Source organism: Phocoena sinus, chromosome 16 (assembly GCF_008692025.1).
Source record: "Phocoena sinus isolate mPhoSin1 chromosome 16, mPhoSin1.pri, whole genome shotgun sequence".
Lineage (NCBI taxonomy): Eukaryota > Metazoa > Chordata > Mammalia > Artiodactyla > Phocoenidae > Phocoena > Phocoena sinus.
In genome coordinates, this window is record NC_045778.1 from 18,479,460 (window position 1) to 18,499,116 (window position 19,657).

Here is a 19,657-nt window from a genome sequence, read left to right on the forward strand (position 1 = left end):
ATGTCCAGTTTTCCAAAAAAACAATTACATGATACCCAAAGAAACAAGAAAGTTTTCTACATACATGGCAAAAAAAAAAAAAAAAATAGCCAACAGAAAACGTCCCTAATCTAAAAGTGTGTGAGCTATATTTTTAAAATGGAAAAATTTTATGGTATATAAATTTTACCTCAATAAAACAATAATATAACATATACATTTAGATGTTGAAATTAGGCTTACTTTACACTAACATCATTGCATAGAATTACAATTGTGCCTAAACTAAGGATAATGAATTATATATAATTTTCAATAGCCCATGTCAAAAAGAACATAGGGATTTGCAAAGGTTTATGTTTTAAACATTACAAAGCCATAAAACGAATGTATACCAACCTTCCGTCTGCTACCATTTAGGTGAGCATTTCAATTGACACTTTTTGCTTAGTGATTTTCTAAAACAAGAGTAAATTAGACCCCTTAAACACTGAATATGCATTTCTATGCTTTAACACATAGACTATCCATCCATTTTATACTTTTGGTAGACAATTGTTTTCATACATGAGTATGTAAAAGTAACACACAGTTTCGATCCAGTTTTGCATTTTAAACTACGGTGGAAGGTGGATTTTTTTTTTCCTAAAGGAACATATCAATCTTAAAATGTACCACACTGTAAATAGTGTGCGTAAAATTGTGTCTCAGCAGGATAACCAGACTGAAAGTTTGGGGACTGATATGTTCCTCTGGTAAAAATGCCGCTCAATGAGTTAGCAAAATTTAAGAGTAGAACAATAAGAGATAATGTAACATGTTCTAAGTACATTGTGAAAAAATAATGTTCTCCTTTTCACCTCCACCATGTAGTCCGTCATCTGTGTACCTAGCTATACTAATCAGAGACATTTGTTCAAAAGGCAGTGATGGTGAAATGTAAACATACATGCCAAGCTGCAGAGATATAACCATGCAAATCCAGATCATGTGCAAGATAGTTATCTTACATAGTTATCATTCACGGGCCATTTGAACAAAGAAATACGTTTTTCTTTTAAAGAAAATAAAGCTGTAAAGTTATATCTGAATTATAAAATGAAAGTTAAAGCTTGATCTTTGCATTTGAAAATGTCCGAAATTATTTAAGGCACCTGGAAGTCAGGTGAAAAATATACCTCAAGCCCCCAGGAATACGGAGAAAGTATTTGGAAAATGGAGGCAGCGGCTTGCAAGATATTTTAATGGATTTATAAAAGCTCATGTCTGTAAGAGACTTTTCTTTACTCAAGAAAATGTCATGGAGATGTAGTTACAGACAGTGGTTATGAACAATAGAGTAATTCATAGCTTTCTTTCTGCAATTCCTGTGGTCTCTTTGTCAAACTGCTTGTTTACATGTATGATTGTCTCCAGACATATGAAGTTAGGTGACAGTACATGTGAACTTGTGTTGCTCATACAGCTTTCACACACCAACTAGCTTAGAAGTATCCTTAATCTAAAGAATCTTTATGTAGTTGTTCAGCTAAAGTTTGTAAGAAAAAAATGTAGATAGTTTAAAATTAGCCATGGATTGAAAGTAAGTACATAGCTGTAATTCACTTATTAAACTTCTCACTTGCCCTCTTGACATTAAAAAAGAATATGTTTATTTGAGTGGAAATGTGTTGATAATTTACCTTAAATTAAGTAAAATAGAAAATAAGAGAGGGACAAGGAGGCAGAGAAAACAGTCTAGTAGCTTTATGGCTTAGATATGCTTCCATAAGTGTATTATTTGAAGGACTTTTCTCCCTGGCATTTATAAGGAAGGAATTTAGTTCAGTAATTTCATCATTAAGACCTACAGAGTCTTAGACAAATTCAATTTTGATACTTCTTTCTAAAGCTTATTAAGTGTATAAAAATTTAACATTTATTAAATGTATTTAAATTTTTCATTCTTATTTTTACCATGAATAATATTGTGTTAATAACGGTGCACAGTTAGGTGGGTTAATAGAGGTGTAAAGTCATTGTAACAATACCTGATGCATAAATTGTTGGTATGATTATTATTATTAAGGTAGTTCACCCCTAAGTGATGTGTTAAAATAAGTGAGGTTTGCCTTAGTGCTCTCTCATCTTCCTTTTTATCAGTCTTTTCCTTTCTATTCCCTGTCCCTCAATACTTTTCTCTTGATTACTTTGTATTTATTTAAGGATATTGATCTCCCTGGTAACTATTTCCTTTATCTAAAAAAAAAAAATTAAGAAAACAATTCCATTTACAATAGCATAAAAAAGAATAAATTATTTAGGAATGAATTTACCCAAGAAGGTAAAAGATCCATACACTGAAAACTACAAAACTTTAATGAAGGAAATTGAAGAAGACACAAATAAATGAAAAGATACCTCCTTGTTTGTGGATTGGAAGAATTAATATTGTTAAAATATTTCTAATACCCAAAGTGATTTACAGATTCAAAACAATTCCTATCAAAATTCTAATGGCATTTTTTCACAGAAATAGAAAAATCCTAAAATTCATATGGAACCACAAAAGACCTCAGATATCCAAAGCAATCCTGAGAAAGAAAAACAAAGCTGGAAACATCACACTTCCTAATTTCAAATTATATCACAAAGCTATAGTAATCCAAACAGTATGATAATATTATAGACATATAGGCCAAAGGAACACACTAAACAGCTCAGAAATAAACCCATAAGTATACAGTCAACTAATTTTTGACAAGCATGTCAGAAATACAAAATGGGGAATAGATAGTCTTTTCAATAAATGATAATGGGAAAACTGTATACCCAGGTGCAAAAGAATAAAATTAGACCCGTACCTTATATCATACACAAACATCAACTCAGAATGAATAAAAGGCAAACTTAAGACTTGAAACCATAAAATTCCCAGAATAAAATGGGGAAAAAACTACTTGACCTCAGTCAGCTATAAAACAACATGGATGAAACTTAAGGGTATTATTCTAAGTAAAATAGGGAGTCACAGAAGGACAAATACTGCGGATTCCACTTATGTGGCATTTAAAGTAGTCAAACCCATTGAAGCAAATAATAGAATGCTTCTTGGTAGGGACTGGGGATAAGGAGAAATGGGAGTTGTTAATCAATGTGAATTAAATTTCAGTTGAACAAGTGAGATCTGTTGTATAATGCTGTGCCTATAGATAACAATACTATATTATACACTTAAAAATCTAAGAGGGTAAATCTACTCTTAAGTGTTCTCAAGTAAATAAATATTTTAAAAACTTTAAAAAATAATTGGAAACAAAATTACTAATGGCAATAAAGAATTACACATGAACATGATTGAAAAGTGATTTGAAGATGTATGTCTAGGCCTGGCACTCTTAATCTTAGGCAAGTCATTTAACTGCCTAACTCCCATATCTTCATCTTTAAATAGGATAGAAAAAGTGGATTATCTAAGGCCTATGTTATAAAATTGAGAGTTTATAACTATCATTTTATAAGTACAAAATAAGAACAATCCACATAGGGGAATATGTTTCTTTTATGATAAATGTTGACATTTTTATATTGTTATAAAATACTTTCCTTTCTGGAAGGACAGTTGTAGATCAGGATAGCTACCAATCTAAGGCACTATTTTAAGCCAAGTGAGACACATTTTCAAAGATAAAAATTCCTGTACAATTCTGGTAGGAAAAAATTGCGATTTTTCACTTATTACAGGGAATACTGAGTGTTGAGCAATATGGGTGTCCTCTATCTGATCCTAGGAACATCCTAGAATAAACAAATACGAATAGACAGTAAGTGGCCGTTATTATTAATACTATTAATAATTTCTCTTCTTTAGTTTATATGATTTCAGTAACTTATGCCACTGAAATATCTTACCTATTAAAATGATAATATGATAAGTCTTTTTGTGTAACGCCTCAGCAACAAATAACCTCATATTTTCAGTGTCTAGTAAGACAGTTTATTTCTCACCCATATAATATGTCATATTTTATGGATTGGTTGTAGATATGATTTGCAAATCCAGCACCCTTGATACTGTACATGCTGATTTTGTAGCATAGGAAAAGTGCAAGGCAGATGATGGAAACATAGTAGCTTTTAATGCTTCTACTTAAATGTTGTGTATGTCACATGTGTTCATGACTATTGGCCAACATAAACCATGTGACTAAGCCCAATATCAGTTGGGTAAAGAGGTATACCACTTCCTAAAGAGGCACTACAAAAGACATTTCAGGGCTTCCCTGGTGGCGCAGTGGTTGAGAGTCTGCCTGCCGACGCAGGGGACACGGGTTCGTGCCCCGGTCCGGGAAGATCCCACATGCCGCAGAGCGGCTGGACCCGTGAGCCATGGCCACTGAGCCTGCGCGTCCGGAGCCTGTGCTCCGCAATGGGAGAGGCCACAACAGTGAGAGGCCCGCGAACTGCAGAAAAAAAAAAAGACATGTCAATGGGTAGGTATGATGCTTTCAAACGAAAGGGGATAAATATTTGATCAATAACAACAATCTACCATGGCTACTTTTCCCCAACTTAATCAATATTCTTAAGTAGGCACAATTTCAATGGTATTGTATGTATTACTTCAGAGGTGTAGATTTTTGTTTATTCACTTATAAGGTCTCAACTTATAATACCTACTGAATTTGAATTTGTGCTAATGTTGCTGATTTGATATGGATTCAGAAATTTAATTTAAAAGTGCAGTTTTGGATTTAAAATACTTATATTTCAAGATATTCCTGACACACATTTGTTATAATTGACATATTAAAGAAATTAATTTATCTAAAACCTGAGGGTATCTTAAATTTTGTACGCTTCTTATTCTTTAAATGGAAGAAGTAGTATTTCTTCTTGAGGGATTAGAACCAAAAGAGAATTTGACTCAACTTTCTTTCATTTGACTTTGAAGAAGGAAGTCTAAATAAGAGAAACTATGTCCTGGAATTGTAGGCTCTGAAGAAGAAATTAATACATCAAATTTTCACAGAAATTATTTTAATGATAATCAGAGAGTTAGCAAATTCAGTTTATGTCTGATTTTCTTTTCCCCCCTAAGGCAAGCACACAGCACATACTTAGAGTTGTAAATATAAGCCTTAAAATGTAAATTTCTAAGCAGAGTATGGCAAAATAGATGAAAGGGTTCCATTAATGTCAGTGGGAGCCATGGAGGTAAATCCTTTTTCCATTTGCGTCAAAAAAGAAGCCCTAAGCAAGTTTTGCAAATGGCAAGTTTTGCAAATGGCAAGAGAAATAACAGTTTAGTCATGAAACTATTGCTCTTAGTGTAAATGTATTAATTCATTATACCAACTTCTCTGCTAAAGTCATTTTCTAAATGGTTTCTCAGCCAAAATGCCTGGCATGATGAAAATCTAGATTTTGGTTGTTTCCTTTACCCCCATATTTTGGTAATTCTTTAAAAAATACCCTGCATCAAATATCTTTCCAAAAAAAGTCTTTAAAATTTATGACAGTTTTATTATTTGATAATGTTTTTCATGATAAAAAATAAACCGACAGAATGTGAAGAAAATTCACAATTCTATTGTAAATTCTAAGAAAATTTTGATTAAATTGAGTCATTGTGATAGCTCTAGAACAGGGATCAGCAAACCCTGGCCTGCAGTCTGTTATTTAAATAATGCGTCATTTGTTTACATATTATCTATAGGCTCTACTTTCATGCTACAATGGCAAAGCTGAAATAAAGAAAGGGAAGGGAAGGGGAAGGGAAAGGAAAGAAAGGAAGGGAAAGGAGGGGAAGGGAAGGGAGGGGGAGGGGAGAGGAAAGGAGAAAGAGGGGAGGGGAAGGGAGGAGAAAAGGAAGGGAAGGGAAAGGGAGGGAAGGGAAAGGAAGGGAGGAGAGGGGAAGGGAGGAGAAGGGAGGGGAAGAAAGGGAAGGTAAAGGAGGGAAGGGAAGGGAGGGGAGGGGAGGGGAAGGGAAGAGAAGGGGAAGGAGGGGAGGGGAAGGGAGGGAGGGCAGGGGAGGGGAAGGGAATTGGAAGGGAAGTGGAAGGGAAGGAAAAGGAAAAGGGGAGGGGAGGGAAAGGGAAGGGCAGGAAAAGAAAGGCAAGGCAAGGCGAGTCTCCTTTTTTTGTAGGACACAGATGCTTGGCTATGTGGCTTAAGCTAAATGATAGAGCCACTCTGTACTCAGCAGATATTTTTTCTTTCTCCCCAGATTCCTACCATCCCATAAAATTGGAACTTCATCCTTTTAATGGGAACAAAGCCTTACCTCTTCCATTCGTTATTCATTGGATGTGTCAGTAATAGGGACATAGTTTGTCAGCCACACCTCTGTTCATATTTCTCTTTGTTAAAATCACACATCTCTTGGTTTCTTTGGCCCTTTTGGGGACACAAGAGTCTGAGATGATAGTACCTTCCATATGGCTCGTTGAGAAATGTCTGCTATGAAGAACCAAATCTTGCCACATGCAAGCACAAAGTTAATTTTTGAGGAAAATAATATTAAACTTGATTTTAATCTCCAGTCCAAACCAAGTCCTTCAATTCAGCATTTATAGAAATGTTCAAAATCACTGACGTTTTGATTCCTATTGATTCTTACTGAAATTACTCAGTTGACTGAAAATTTGGAGAGAAGAGAGGAGTGAATAAACATCATTCTCTAACTTCTACACCAACACTTGAACCCCAGCAGTCCTGGAGCTGAGTCTCTCCTGTGTCCCACACCTGGCAAGGAAGAATTGTACTACCAAATGCCCAATCTTTGGTAAAACCAATGTGGTAAGTGGACAAAAATCTGTAAATACACAAAAGGGATATTTCTCTCCTGATAGCACACACTGTGCAGCCCCAAAGCAGGAACTATTTTTTTGAAGCATTGAGAAGATAGCTGCTGCTCTTCCATCACTCAGATCTGCCCAAGGGACTATTTTGCTTGGTCAGAAAGAGAAAGAGGTCTTATGAGCCTGTGGAGTAAGCCCTTCTTGGTTCTCTGTGATTTGCTTTTCTAAACATAGAAGAGGCTCTCCTCTTACTCTCGCTTCCTTGAATTATACAAACCTGGATCAAGACCCAGACAAGGCCTAGGTCTCTTCAGACTCTCTTGGGGTCAAGAGCACACTTGACTGACAAGTGAAAAGGTCAAGATTTCTTTTTGTGGCTGCATTAGAAACCCCATCTCCTGGAGTCTGGGGGAGAATGGATACATGTATACATATGGCTGAGTCCCTTTGCTGTATACCTGAAACTATCACAACATTGTTAATCAGCTATACTCCCATATAAAATAAAAAGTTAAAAAAAAAAAAAGAAAGAAACCCCATCTCCTGATTAATGAATTCCACAATTTACACGTAAAGGATGGGAAGCCAAGGCCATTTCATGGATGAGTGACCTATGCAATTGCAGAGGACCCCATGATTAGAAGGGCCCAGTGTTAATGTTCTACTATTATTTTGAATTTCTAAATCTCTTTAAAACAAACGATGCTGCATTTTCATGATGCATAGAGCCCCATAAAATCATGTAGCTATCCTGAAGAGAGGTATTAGAAGTCACACTCTTTTTGTTACCAACTCTTCCCCAACAAGGGTCCTCCTGCTTGGTGTCATTTGACCCAATAGAATGAGATGGAGTTCAGTTCAGAAGCAAAGGGAAGTTTTATTCTTTGATTAAAGAACGGAGAGAGCCTTAGGGTTAGGAATGTCGGGGGAGGGATAAATTGGGAGATTGGAATTGAGATATACACACTACTATACATAAAATAGATAACTAATTAGGGCCTACTGTGTAACACAGGGAACTCCGCTCAATACTCTGTAATGACCTATATGGGGAAAAGAATCTAAAAAAGAGTGGATATATGTACGTGTGTATAACTGATTCACTTTGCTGTATACGTGAAACTAACACATTGTAAAGCTACTCCAATAAAAATTATTTTAAAAAAAGAGAGAGGTTTGAGTTTGACCTCTTGAGGCCAGACTGTCCTTGAAAGGCTGTGGGCAGGGCTGCTTTACAGGGTTCTTGCCCGCGGGGCGGGGCGGGGCGGGGCGGGGCGGAGTTCCCGGCGGGGCCGAGTTCTCCTGGTGCTGGGGCGCACCTACGCTGCTCAAGGCTCCGGATCCTCGGCTCCCAGTGTGCAACGCAGCACGTCTCGACGCAGCGCCGGAGCTGTGTCGGTGCAGCCATTTTAGACTAAGAACTCTGGACTGAAGCGCCGAGACAAAGCCTGTGTGGCACCCTAGGAGCAAGTGAATCTAGATGAAGCGAAAAGGAAAAGGAAAAAAAAAAGGTTAGACTTTATGTTATTACCGAGATTCTATTTTTATTCCCCAGGAATTATTAATGGGCTTTACCTCCTTGGTCTCTTGTCCTGCTCGTCATCCTTGAGAGGAGCTGAGGGGCACTGGTCTGTCTTCTGAAACTGCTTTCTGCTGATTTGGGGTGTTATAGCCGTGGGTAGAGTGGAACTTCCCCCAGCTGCCTTTACATGTGTTTGATTATCATCGGGTCTCAGCCCTGACTATTGCTGAGCGACCACCATTTCTCTAACCTTCTGGAGACAAAGGACACCAGATAATTTAAGATTCATGGACCAGATATTAGCAGGAGAATAGTGGTCACATGTCAAATTTTTGCTAAAAATGCAGGTTTCTAGGTCTTTTGTCTGTAGGCGAAAGTGTGCCCTGATGTGGAGGCTCACTGCCCTGGCCAGAATCTCCCTGGTCACACTTTTGTTGTTTTTTTAGAAGAGAAGCTTCAGGGCAGAGAGAGTAGTCAAGGGGGTTTGTTGCCCCAGGTTGTCTTCCGGAGGTTGGGATGCTCTTCACTCAAGTGTGAAGCACCCACAGAGTGACCCGCTGCAGCTTTGGGGGCAGAGTGGGTGGTTAGGATCGCAAGTCGAGTCTGCTCCACTTAGCAGTGGGCTGGTCTTGCAGGCCACTGGTTTTCCAGGGTTTTAGGTTCACCCAGTCTCCTTGCTGGAGGGGATATAAGGCCAAGTTAGTGCATGCCAGCACCCTGTTACCATATTCCATGAGAGCTTTCATGGTTTCTCCTACTTGAAGAGCATACTGAGTTGTTCCATTTCAAGGGGGGTTAAGGTGTCCCTTCTTTCAGGCTTGGGAATGAGTCTACCATACATGAGTTGAAAAGCACTTAGCTTTAACCCCTTGGGGCTAACTGGATGTGGAGCAGGGCAATCAGAAGTAACAGAATCCAATTTTCTTGAGTTTCCTGTCATAGCTTGGGTAAGGCCTATTTCACAGTCTGACTGGATCTCTCTACTTTCCCTGATGATTGAGGTTTCCAGGCTGAATGCAAAGTCCATTTTATGCCAGGGCACTCATTAGCCACTTAGTCACTTGAGACACAAATGATGGACCATTATCTCTTTCTAGGGATCCTAGGAGCCCAAACCTGGGGATTATTTCTTTTAGTAATGCTTTAGCCACTTCAGCTGCTGTTTCAGTTCTAGTGGGGAATGCTTCTATCCACCCAGAAAATGTGGCTGCTAGCACCAAAAGATACCTGATATTGCCCAATGCTCTCGATGTGACAGTGAAATCAATCTGCCAGTCCTCTCAGGATATGTCCCTCTGGTCTGAATAGGCCTTATCGGGGGGCCTCTTATGTTGGGGTTGTTACTTTTCATGCCAGGAGCTAACATGACCTCAACTAACCAGTTATATAGGTCTTCCCTCCTGTAGTGAGTTCCTTGATGAGCCTCCCTGATGGCTTGACAAGCTGCAGGTGGGGGAAAGAAGTATTGCCCATGTTCATTAACTAGCCACCCATGGCCTCCTAGATCTCTCTTAAAGCCACGTTTTGGAGATTTGTCTAATTCTTCCTTGGTGTAGATTGGGGAATAATTGGATGGGACTGGTCTTCAAGGCATGAGGAGTAGTTGCCAAGTTACTGGTTCTAGAGCCACCCTTTCGGCAGTTGTGTCCACTTTGTTGTTTCTCTTTATTATCTCTGCATCCCCCTTTCGGTGACCCCCTACAATGAATCACTGCCACCTTTTTAGAAGCTGTGCTGCTTCTAAGAGCTTCAATATGCTTAAGCCATGTTTTACCTGTTTATTCTCCACAGTAAGCATAACATTTAAGGTCTTCCCTGGCTCAAGCTCTAAGGCTCAGGTGAGCATATCAGCTCCAACTTTTGGGCAGAAGTCCCTGGGGGTAGGCATCTTGCTTCTATGACTTGGGTCTGGGAGGTTCCTGCGTATTCCACCAGGCTTTTCCCTCTGTAATGAAACTGCTTCCATCTGTGAACCATTCCTCTGTGATGTTTGGGAGAGGCTCACTTCCTAGGTTGGGGCGACTGGAATAGATCATGTCTATGGTTTCTATACGATCATGCTCCAGGGTCCTGTTTCTGTGGGTAGCAGGGTGGCAGGATTTAGCACGTGACAGGTTTTATGGTAGCCACTGGGTTGTCTAAAAGCATAGCCTGAACTTGAATCAACTTCTGGGGGATAGCCTTTCTGTTTCCTTAGAACTTGCTAAAGCCTGAACCTAGCATAGAGTTCATAAGGGATTGGCTGACCAAAGGTTAACCTCTCAGCCTCCTTTAGCAGAGTTGCAGCAGCTGCAATGCCCGTAGGCAAGGAGGCCATCCCTTAGCAGTTTGATCAAATTGTTTAGAAAGATAAGCTACCACCCAAGTAAGCTAATACTCCAAGGGCAATTCCCCTTCTCTCATGAATGTAAAAGTCAAAGGGTTTAGCCAAATCTGGGAGGGCCAGGGCAGGGGGCTGAAGTAATTGCTCTTTTAATTATTGAAAGGCCCCTACACATTCTGGATTCCATTCAAATGGATCATCATCCTTTCCTTTCCAGTTTTCATATAGAGGCCTAGCTATCCCTAGTTAGGGATCCAGATGTGGCAAAGCCTGGAAACCCCTAAGCTGTCTTCTATTTTTAGGAGGGACAAGGCTACAAACAGCTTCTTTTCTTCCCTGGGGTAGGCTTCTCTGACCTTCTGTGAGAATGAAACCTAGGTAGATAACCCTAGTTTGTGATATTTGAGCCTTTATCTTGGACACCTTATGTCCTTTATTGGCTGGGTGATTCAGGGTAGTTACAGTATTTTAAGTCAGAGGTCTCCTTAGTAGGGCTGGCAATCAGAATGTCACCTGCATACTGGAGGAGGATTCCCTTCTCCAGATGTAGATCTTTTAGGTCTTTAGCTAAAGTTTTCCCAAAGATGGCGGGGGAATTTTTGAACTTTTGGGGCAGGACTACCCAGCAGAATTGTTTTTGTTGTATGTTGAGTCCTGCCACTCAAAAGCAAAAACTTCTTCTGACTCTGGGGCTAATGGAATACAGAAGAAGGCATATTTTAAATCTAATACAGAATATCCGGTTCTAATGGATGGTAGAATGGCCAGTAAGGTGTAGGGATTAGAGACTAGTGGATGTATATCCTCTGTGGCTTTATTGACTGCCCTGAGGTCCTGTACCATATGGTACTCCCCATTAGGTTTCTTTATGGGGAGAATGGGAGTATTGCAAGCTGACTGGCATGGTCTAATAGGACCCTGGTCAGTAAGGCTCTGTATGGCAGGGGCAGTGCCCAACAAGGCCTCCCAAGAGAGAGTACTGTTTTCTATTGGGCCATGTGTAGCCGGGATTTAGATGGACTGTCACTTACTCTATCCGTCCCCAGGCCCAGACCTTGGGATTTACTCCAGAGAGGTCGACTTGTTCTGTCCCAGGAGATTTGTCCTCAGTCATTAACATTGTCATCTTGTGCCTTTGTCCAGGGGACGCCAATCTCCAGTTTGTCTCCCATTAGGTGGATAGTAGCCCCCAATATACATAAGATATCTCTTGCTAGCAGGGGCATAGGGCATTCAGGGACATACAGGAAGGAATGGGTGAGCTTGTGTTCACCCAGTTTACATTCTATTGGCTCTGTGAATGCCTGCTCTTGGGCCTTCCCTGTTACTCCCATACTTTTACAGCTCTTGCGACCAAGTTTGCCTGATCTGGTGTTTAGAACTAAGTAAGTGGCACTAAGTGTTGACTAAGAATTTGATAGGCTGTGCCCCTATGTCCAGCATCAGCTGGACTCCTCTGGGGTCCATTGGAGTGCCAGCTTAGGAACCCGCTGACCCCATAATTTTAATCTATTTGGGCCATCCGCCTTCCAGGGGAGTGGCCAGGAACTGCCATTTCCATCTCCCTTTGGGAGCAGTAGGGAATTCTCTCTTCCAGTGTCCCTCTTGTTTACATATGGCACACTGACTGGGTCCTAATTTCCTTGGCTTGCTATCCCTCGATGGGGGCTAGGGGTCACTCTCCAGAGTTGAGAATCTCCATAGGCAGTTAGTCCAGATTCCTATGCCAACCAGTTGACATTGGAGGGCAACAGCCAGTGGGTGGGCATGCTTCTGGGCCTTTTCATCCTCTAACTTTTCCTCCTCTATATCTCAGTTATTAAACACCTGGTAGGCAACCTCGACCAGGTAAGAGGTAGGAGGTATCTGGTTCTATTTCCAGTTTCTGAAGTCTGTGTCTAATGTCAGGAGCACTTTGGGAAATGAAATACAACCTGAGGGTTGCATTCCCTTCCAAGGACTCAGGGGCAATGGTAGTATAAATTCAGAGGCAGTCCCTAAGGCTCTCTAGGACTGTGAAGGGTTTTCTTTTGACTCCTGATTGATTTTCCTTATCTTATCCCAGTTGACAGGTTTCTTTCCTGCTGCCTGGATTCTCTTTAGGATCATATTTTTATAACGGGTCAGCCTCTGTCTTGCACTCCATTCTCCATTGTCTCAGTGGTCCCTGGTAAGTTTGTTATCTGAGACCTCTTGATTCCCCAATCTGAACATAGCAGGACCTGAATCGTTTCTGTTCTCTTTGTTTGCTTCCTCTCCGGCTTTTGAAAAGACCATGGCCTTTTCTTTCTCTGGTAGGGGTACATTGAGGAGGCTCTGGATGTCAGCCCAGGTGGGGTCATGGGTCTCAGAGATTCTCCTAATCTGGATCTTTCCTCAACCCTTTACCATGACTTTTCCAGTTACACAGATCAGAAGTGGTAAAGGGGTTGTATACCTGGACGAGCCCTCCTTCTCCATTGGGGACCTGCCTCAAAGGGAGTTCTTTTTCTGAATTTCACCCCATTTCTTTTGTCTCTGGCATAGCAGGCCCAATTGTAAAATGGTGTTGTAATTTAGAGACCCATTGGCAGGCCAACTTTTCCCATTTCCCAGATGGTAGAGAGGCCAGGCTGTATTCCATAGGAAGATTCAATGTTTGGGGATCAAGGAGTGATACCCGAAAAGCTTCCAGTTCTGGAGGATATACCCTAATGGGCTATCTTTCCTTATGGTAGATATTTGGTTACCCATACCTTAGAGGTTGTTTTGGGTTTGTTTTCATCTACCGAGGGGGTGGCTGGAATAATTTGTTGGCTTGCAAATGTCACAAGATTTAACCCAAATAAGATTTCCAGTTCAGGAAATTTGGAACCAGCGCCAAACTCCTAATGGATTCCTCAAAAGATCAAAATAGGAGGTGTTCAAATGGCGTGGACTCTGGTATAACTGGGGGTCCCCCTTGAATTCATAACAGCCCGTTCTTGAGACAGCCCCTCCTCAGTCAGAACATCCCACAGGTGGTGAGATGAGACTGCCTCCAGGCCAGAGCAGCTTGGCCATATTAGTTCCTGACCAACTTGGTCCGTTAGGCAGTGGCACAGCTGTCTGAGGAGTGTGTGTGTGGGTCTTCTTTTTCTTCCTTTTGCTTGTAAAGGAGGAGTTTTCAGACTTCCCACTGGGTGAGACCTAAAAGCACAAGGGATTCCCAATGGGTACTTACCAGGTCGCTGGGCAACTGGTATTCTGTGCTGATACTGGGAGGAGAGCCCATGGAATCTCAGTCAATAAAGAATCACCCAAGGTTCACCTCACAAGCAGAGTGGTGGGGAGGGGGGCGGGAGGCAGGCAATGAATGTTTCCTGGTCTTTCCAGCAGCTCACAGGTCTCCCCAGCCCACTTCAGAGAAACTAGCTCTGATTGGAAGAGGTCAAGTCAGCAGTCATGCCCATGTACTTGGGCATCCACAGTGCCTTTTCCTGAACTGGATTGAGCATCCTGTTCTGTTTCGTCAGGTGGTCCTTGTTATCTGAGCCTTTTCCCGGTCTTGCCTCTTGGCTCACAGGGCTGGTCATTTTCCTTTACCAAACCAAAAGTGACTATGGAGAGTGCTACTGTTGACGCCTGGAGATTGGCGAGGAGGGAGAAAAGGCCCTGGTGTGGCTGCTACTGACTTGTACAGGGGTCAAGCAGACAGCACTACTGGCAAGACAGTGGGCAAGACTGCTGTGGCTCCCTCTTGTCCACAGGTCCCCACTGTCCCTTGGACATCCGATACTGTGGGAAGGACAGCCAGAGGAAGGGGGCAGACACAAGTGAGTTTTAGTCTCTGATCCCCAGTGATGCCACAGTTTGATCCCCTCATGGGGGTACAGTCTAAATGACTCTGGGGGCTGCACTGTGTGTGTGTCACACCTGAGTGGTTGCTGGGCAGAGCTGCTCTGAATTTGGCCGAAAGCTGCTGCCACTCTACCCCATCAGAGTGTACTCAAAGACCAGAGCCAGTCATCCACATGCAAACCTCCCAAAGCTTCTGCCATCCTCCTGCTGGAGCCCGGGTGCGCCCAGAGCCTAGTAGATAGGTGCGGGCAAAAAGGAAAAGGTCACGGTTCGTACCATCTGGGGTGCCAAAATTTGTTACTGACCCTTTTGAGTCAGGCCCCCACAAGGGTCCTTCTGACTACTGAGCCAATAGAAGGAGACCTAGTTCAGTTCAGAAGCAAAGAAAAGTTTTCTTTTTGATCAAAAAGCTCCTTGTGCTATAGAGTACATGCTCTCCCCGAAAGCTACTCTATATGTGGAGCTGCTTCATAGGGTTCTTATTAGTGCAGAGGGGGTCCAAGTTCTTGCCAGCCAGGTGCAGGGGTATTGATCACAGCCCTTCAGAATGCAGTGCTGGGCACAGCATCTCTGCACCTGGCCGGGCTGGCCATTTCACACTAGAAACTGGTCTGAAGTACTGTGCTGGGTGCAAGGCCTCTGCATGCAGCACCCTGTGAGCAAGAGAGACTAGACTGAACACAAAGGAAAAGAAAAAGGGTTAGACTTCATTACCCAGATTCTGTTGTTATTCCTCGGGGATTGTTAATGGGCTTTGCAGGTAACATTTTGTCAAGTTCAACCAGAAATAAAGATTACTTTGATTTCTGTGTTGTCCCCATTTGTATTTCCCAGTTGCCCCATTACTCAGTTGAAAAAGATTGGTGTCCCTCCTGCCTCACCACCGCCAGGAATAGTTTACCCAGAAATCTCAAGTTATGCAGTTTGTTCAAGCAGATCATCAAATGTCTGTCCATGAATACCTTCCTATAGTCTCAAACTTGCATAATCATGTTTTTAGAAGTAAATCCCCAGCTCTGCTCTATACACACTTTCAAGGTTCTATATTTCTTTTACTTTGTCACTGTGCCATTTTTGTAAGGAGTTGTCCTTGACCCAGCAGTTGAGGCTGGCATACTGCTGTGTACACATTCCTGTCCGTAGGTTAGAAAAAGATCTGTCAAAAACGAAAGGCTTCATTTTTGAAGAGGGAACCTGCAAGTGCATGTGTGCCTTTTTCCTAAGGTATTATTTTCCCACTTAGTCATGAGGCTGTAACTATTAGGGGATTAGCAGCTATGGTTCACGTACCAACTAAAAGTGACTTCTCTTAGAAGAGAAAGAGGAAAAGGACGAAGGAGGAGAGGAGAAAGAGGAGAGGAGAAACCATATGAGGGTTATAATTAGTGCTACAGTATCTGAAGTATCGAAGTGTTTATTGTTGCTAGCACATAGTTCTAATAGGGTCCAAAATACATAAAGAATTTAATATGTAAAGCATGGTAGTTAATTGTTAGCATTGTTCTCTTACAAAGTTGGTTGCTAGCAAATAGAAAAATATTACAACCAATGTATTTATTCAATATCCTTTTTTCCTTATTTTTATATTTATACTCTTTCAAGAATTTGGTATTAAAAATATTTTTATTTATAAAATTACAATGATATAGGTTTTGCTTATTATTGTTAATTCCATATTTCTAAAGTATAAGTAGGTAATCCATAGTGGTGCTCTGTTTAAAAAATAAATAAGTAAGGATTAAAGGTACATATGAGCCAAAAACATTGGCCAATAATATGAGGAGTAAATGGAATTTTTCTCTCTAATGTGTTTACATCGCACAATGCACCTCTGAAAAAAAATTCCAAGATAAAATCATATCTTTAGAGTATTAAGATAATTTAAGAATCATCTAGATCAAGAAATGACACAGAAGCCTTAAAGAATTTGTGCAAGTTTGTCCAATTTAGTAAAGGCATTTCTGGCCCTAGAACAGTAGTTACCAGCTCTTTTTTTTTCTTTTCTAAAAATATTTATTTATTTGTATTTATTTATTTTTGGCTCCACTGGGTCTTTGTTGCTGCGCACGGGCTTTCTCTAGTTGCAGCAGGCAGGGGCTACTCTTCGTTGTGGTGCGAGGGCTTCTCATTGCAGTGGCTTCTCTTGTGGAGCACAGACTCTAGGCACGCGGGCTTCAGTAGTTGTGGCACATGGTCGTTGTTGCTTGCGGGCTCTAGAGCGCAGGCTCAGTAGTTGTGGTGCAGGGGCTTAGTTGTTCCGCAGCATGTAGGATCTTCCCAGATCAGGGCTCGAGCACACGTCCCCTGCACTGGCAGGCGGATTCTTAACCACTGTGCCACCAGGGAAGCCGTTCATTTTTTTTCTTATTTCATAATAAAAGTAATGCTTCTGTTAAAGCAGTATTGCTCAAAGTACAGAAAGTAGAACACAGTTCCACTGAATATTGTTTTTTACAAAATAAATTGGAGGCCATGTCAAATAAGTTCACGAAAAGCTATAGTAACAATTAGAGAATGGAGCTAGCTTGTAGGGCTTTACCCAGTCTTTCCTAAACTAAAATGCGTTGTGAGTCATTAGAGGGATAGAAGACAGAGCATTTCACATAGGTCCCTGGTTTTGAAACATCACTTTATGTTTTCTTTCTGAGAACACATTTTGAGAAATGTTTCTCTCTTGGAAATGGTTTTATCAAGCAGTCAACAGAATTTCAAAAGTCCTATTGTATTAATACATTTCAAATTCACAAAAGCCTTATGATATGCCATGCACCTTATGCGTAATATGCAGCACACTGACAAACTATTAACTGAAAATCCATGGATACAAGTTTAGGGTTCAAGGAGTACAAATCACTGTTTACTTTTTTGTTCTTATGGAATCTTTGTACTAAAGTAAAAAGTATAGTAATTCAGGACACTCACCTTTAAGTTTTTGAACAGCATTTGGTGCATAATATGTACTAAAGAATATGTAACATGAACCACTTGTGAAAGCTGCCCACTTTAGGTTTTTAGGATTTGTCATTAGGTGATTGAAAACACTAGAGGCACATCTTCCCTCTTTAGTCAATGACAGACAAACAAACAAACAAGACAAGCCACACACACACACAGTAGAGGAGGTGATTGGAACTACAAAGACAATTCATAGCAGGTTATCCCTGTTTCCATTTGTACACATTTTTATCTAGTTTTTCTGATTTAGTGTTTTTTTTTAATTGGGTCCTCTTTTCCAATGCTCTTGATTTCCCGTTGCTCTTTTTTTTGTAAATGTGCATTACTTTTTTCACTCTATTACCCATAAATAGAACGCATTCTAATTGACTCACAAATGATCCCAAAGCACAGAAATATCTTTAAAAGAATATTTCTGAAGTTCAGAGGTTTTTATTTTTTTTAATTTTTTAAGTCAAACAATGAATACTCTGTATCTGGGCTTGTTTCACATTTTACAAGAAGATTAATAGAGATGTGATTAGAGTCAGGTAGTAAGTATGTTTTGGAAAGTGGTTTGGTGTTAGTTTCACATCTCATATTAGCAGATTTGGTGTTAATAAAGTCCCTCTATTGGGATTTGTCTGATACTTTTCTCATGATTAGACTCAAGTTTTGTGTTTTGGGAAGAAAGTCACTGAGGTAGAGTGCCATTCTCATCTAGTCGTATACAAAGTACATATTGTCGAGATGACTTATTATGGTTCCTGTTGACCTGAGAGAGTGTTTGTCAGGTTTAATCACTTTAAAGTTAGGGTTTTTTCCCCCTTACTTTTCTATACTATATTCTTTGGAAAGAAATTACTATTTACAGCCCATGCTTAAAGGAGTGAGATTAATGATCCACCTCTTGAGGGCAAGGCATCTAAATAAATTATATAAAATTGTTCTGCAAGGGAAAAGCATCTCTTTTTCACCACTTATTCATTCATTTATTTATGTCAGTATTGACTCATAGATATTTATTTTATTCTTTAGGTTATACTCCAGTGACATTTGAGTTTATTTTGTTGCTCAAATTGTCCCAGTTTTAACCATTGGGAACTCTCTCAGTTGGTTCCTCTGTCTCCTTAATATACCCCCATAATTGTGGGGTTTTTCGTTGCTGTTGTTTTTGGTTTTCTTGCACAACTCTTATTTTTCATCAATACAAGATACTCTGGGATCATCTTGTGCATTCTCTGCCCAGTCTTAGAATCTGCCATTTCTCCAAGGAGTCCTGATTCATTTTATTGACGAATGGTATTCGAAACTAAAATCGGAATGCTATGTATTTGTACATTATTTGATACAACTACTCTTTCCCCACTTAAAAGTGATATCCCATGTAAATTCTTGCAATAATGCTGGATAGCATTTATTGAGTAGTTGTTGAGTTCTGGGCAATGTTTTGATTACTTTATCTATATTGCCTCAGTCTCTAAAATAATCCTTTGATATTAGTACTATTGATTTCCCTACTGTATCCAAGATTGCTCAAGCTCACACAGAATAATCAGTTATGTGATAGGTATTCACACCCATGCAGTCTGACTTGTCTGATGTCATTCGAATCCAAAAATGCTGGTTATTTACTATACTTTTTTTAATGACATTTAGTTCTTTCTCTTTCATCATATTACTTTGTATAGATAGCTATCAGCTTATTATATTTAGAAATTAATTTCTAATTTTGTGGAAGCCTTCCCTAGAAACCCCAATAATATATACAAGTTAGGTGCCATTCTTCTATTTGCAATACCATGTCACTATATTGTAATTGTACACATTTAAATATCTCTCTTCACCAGTTAATAAACTCCTTAAGTGCTGGAATTCTGGCTTGTATATCCCAAATCCTGTCATAATTTATGGTTGCAGTACATTTGGATAAATGTACATCTTTATGAGGCTGCAAGCAACTAATATAGTTGATTCATATTAATATTTTTAGAAGTAATTTGCAGTCTTTTGGCCAACTTGTAGTTGTTCAATAATTGTTGAGTAAATGAATATGGATTTATGAAAAAAGTCCTATCACTCCTTGTGTGGCTAGCATTTGAATTATTTCTCAAATAGAAAATAAATACAGAAGGGCTAGGTCTAATTTCATCTAGGTCTTCATGCTAAGAATTTGTTTCTCTAAATAGTATGTGATCCTTCTAGCATTTGAAATTGTTTTAAGGTTCATGGAAGTTTGTTTTGTTCTGTTTTGGTGTGGAATTAATAATTCCTTATTGACCTAATAAACACAAAACT

The 19,657-nt window shown here is 40.0% G+C and overlaps 1 pseudogene; it reads right to left on the reverse strand.

Annotated features, from left to right (window-relative positions):
* LOC116741922 overlaps window positions 1-13,859 on the reverse strand; it is a 112,828-nt pseudogene extending 98,969 nt beyond the window's left edge.
* Between the last annotated feature and the right edge of the window lie 5,798 nt (window positions 13,860-19,657).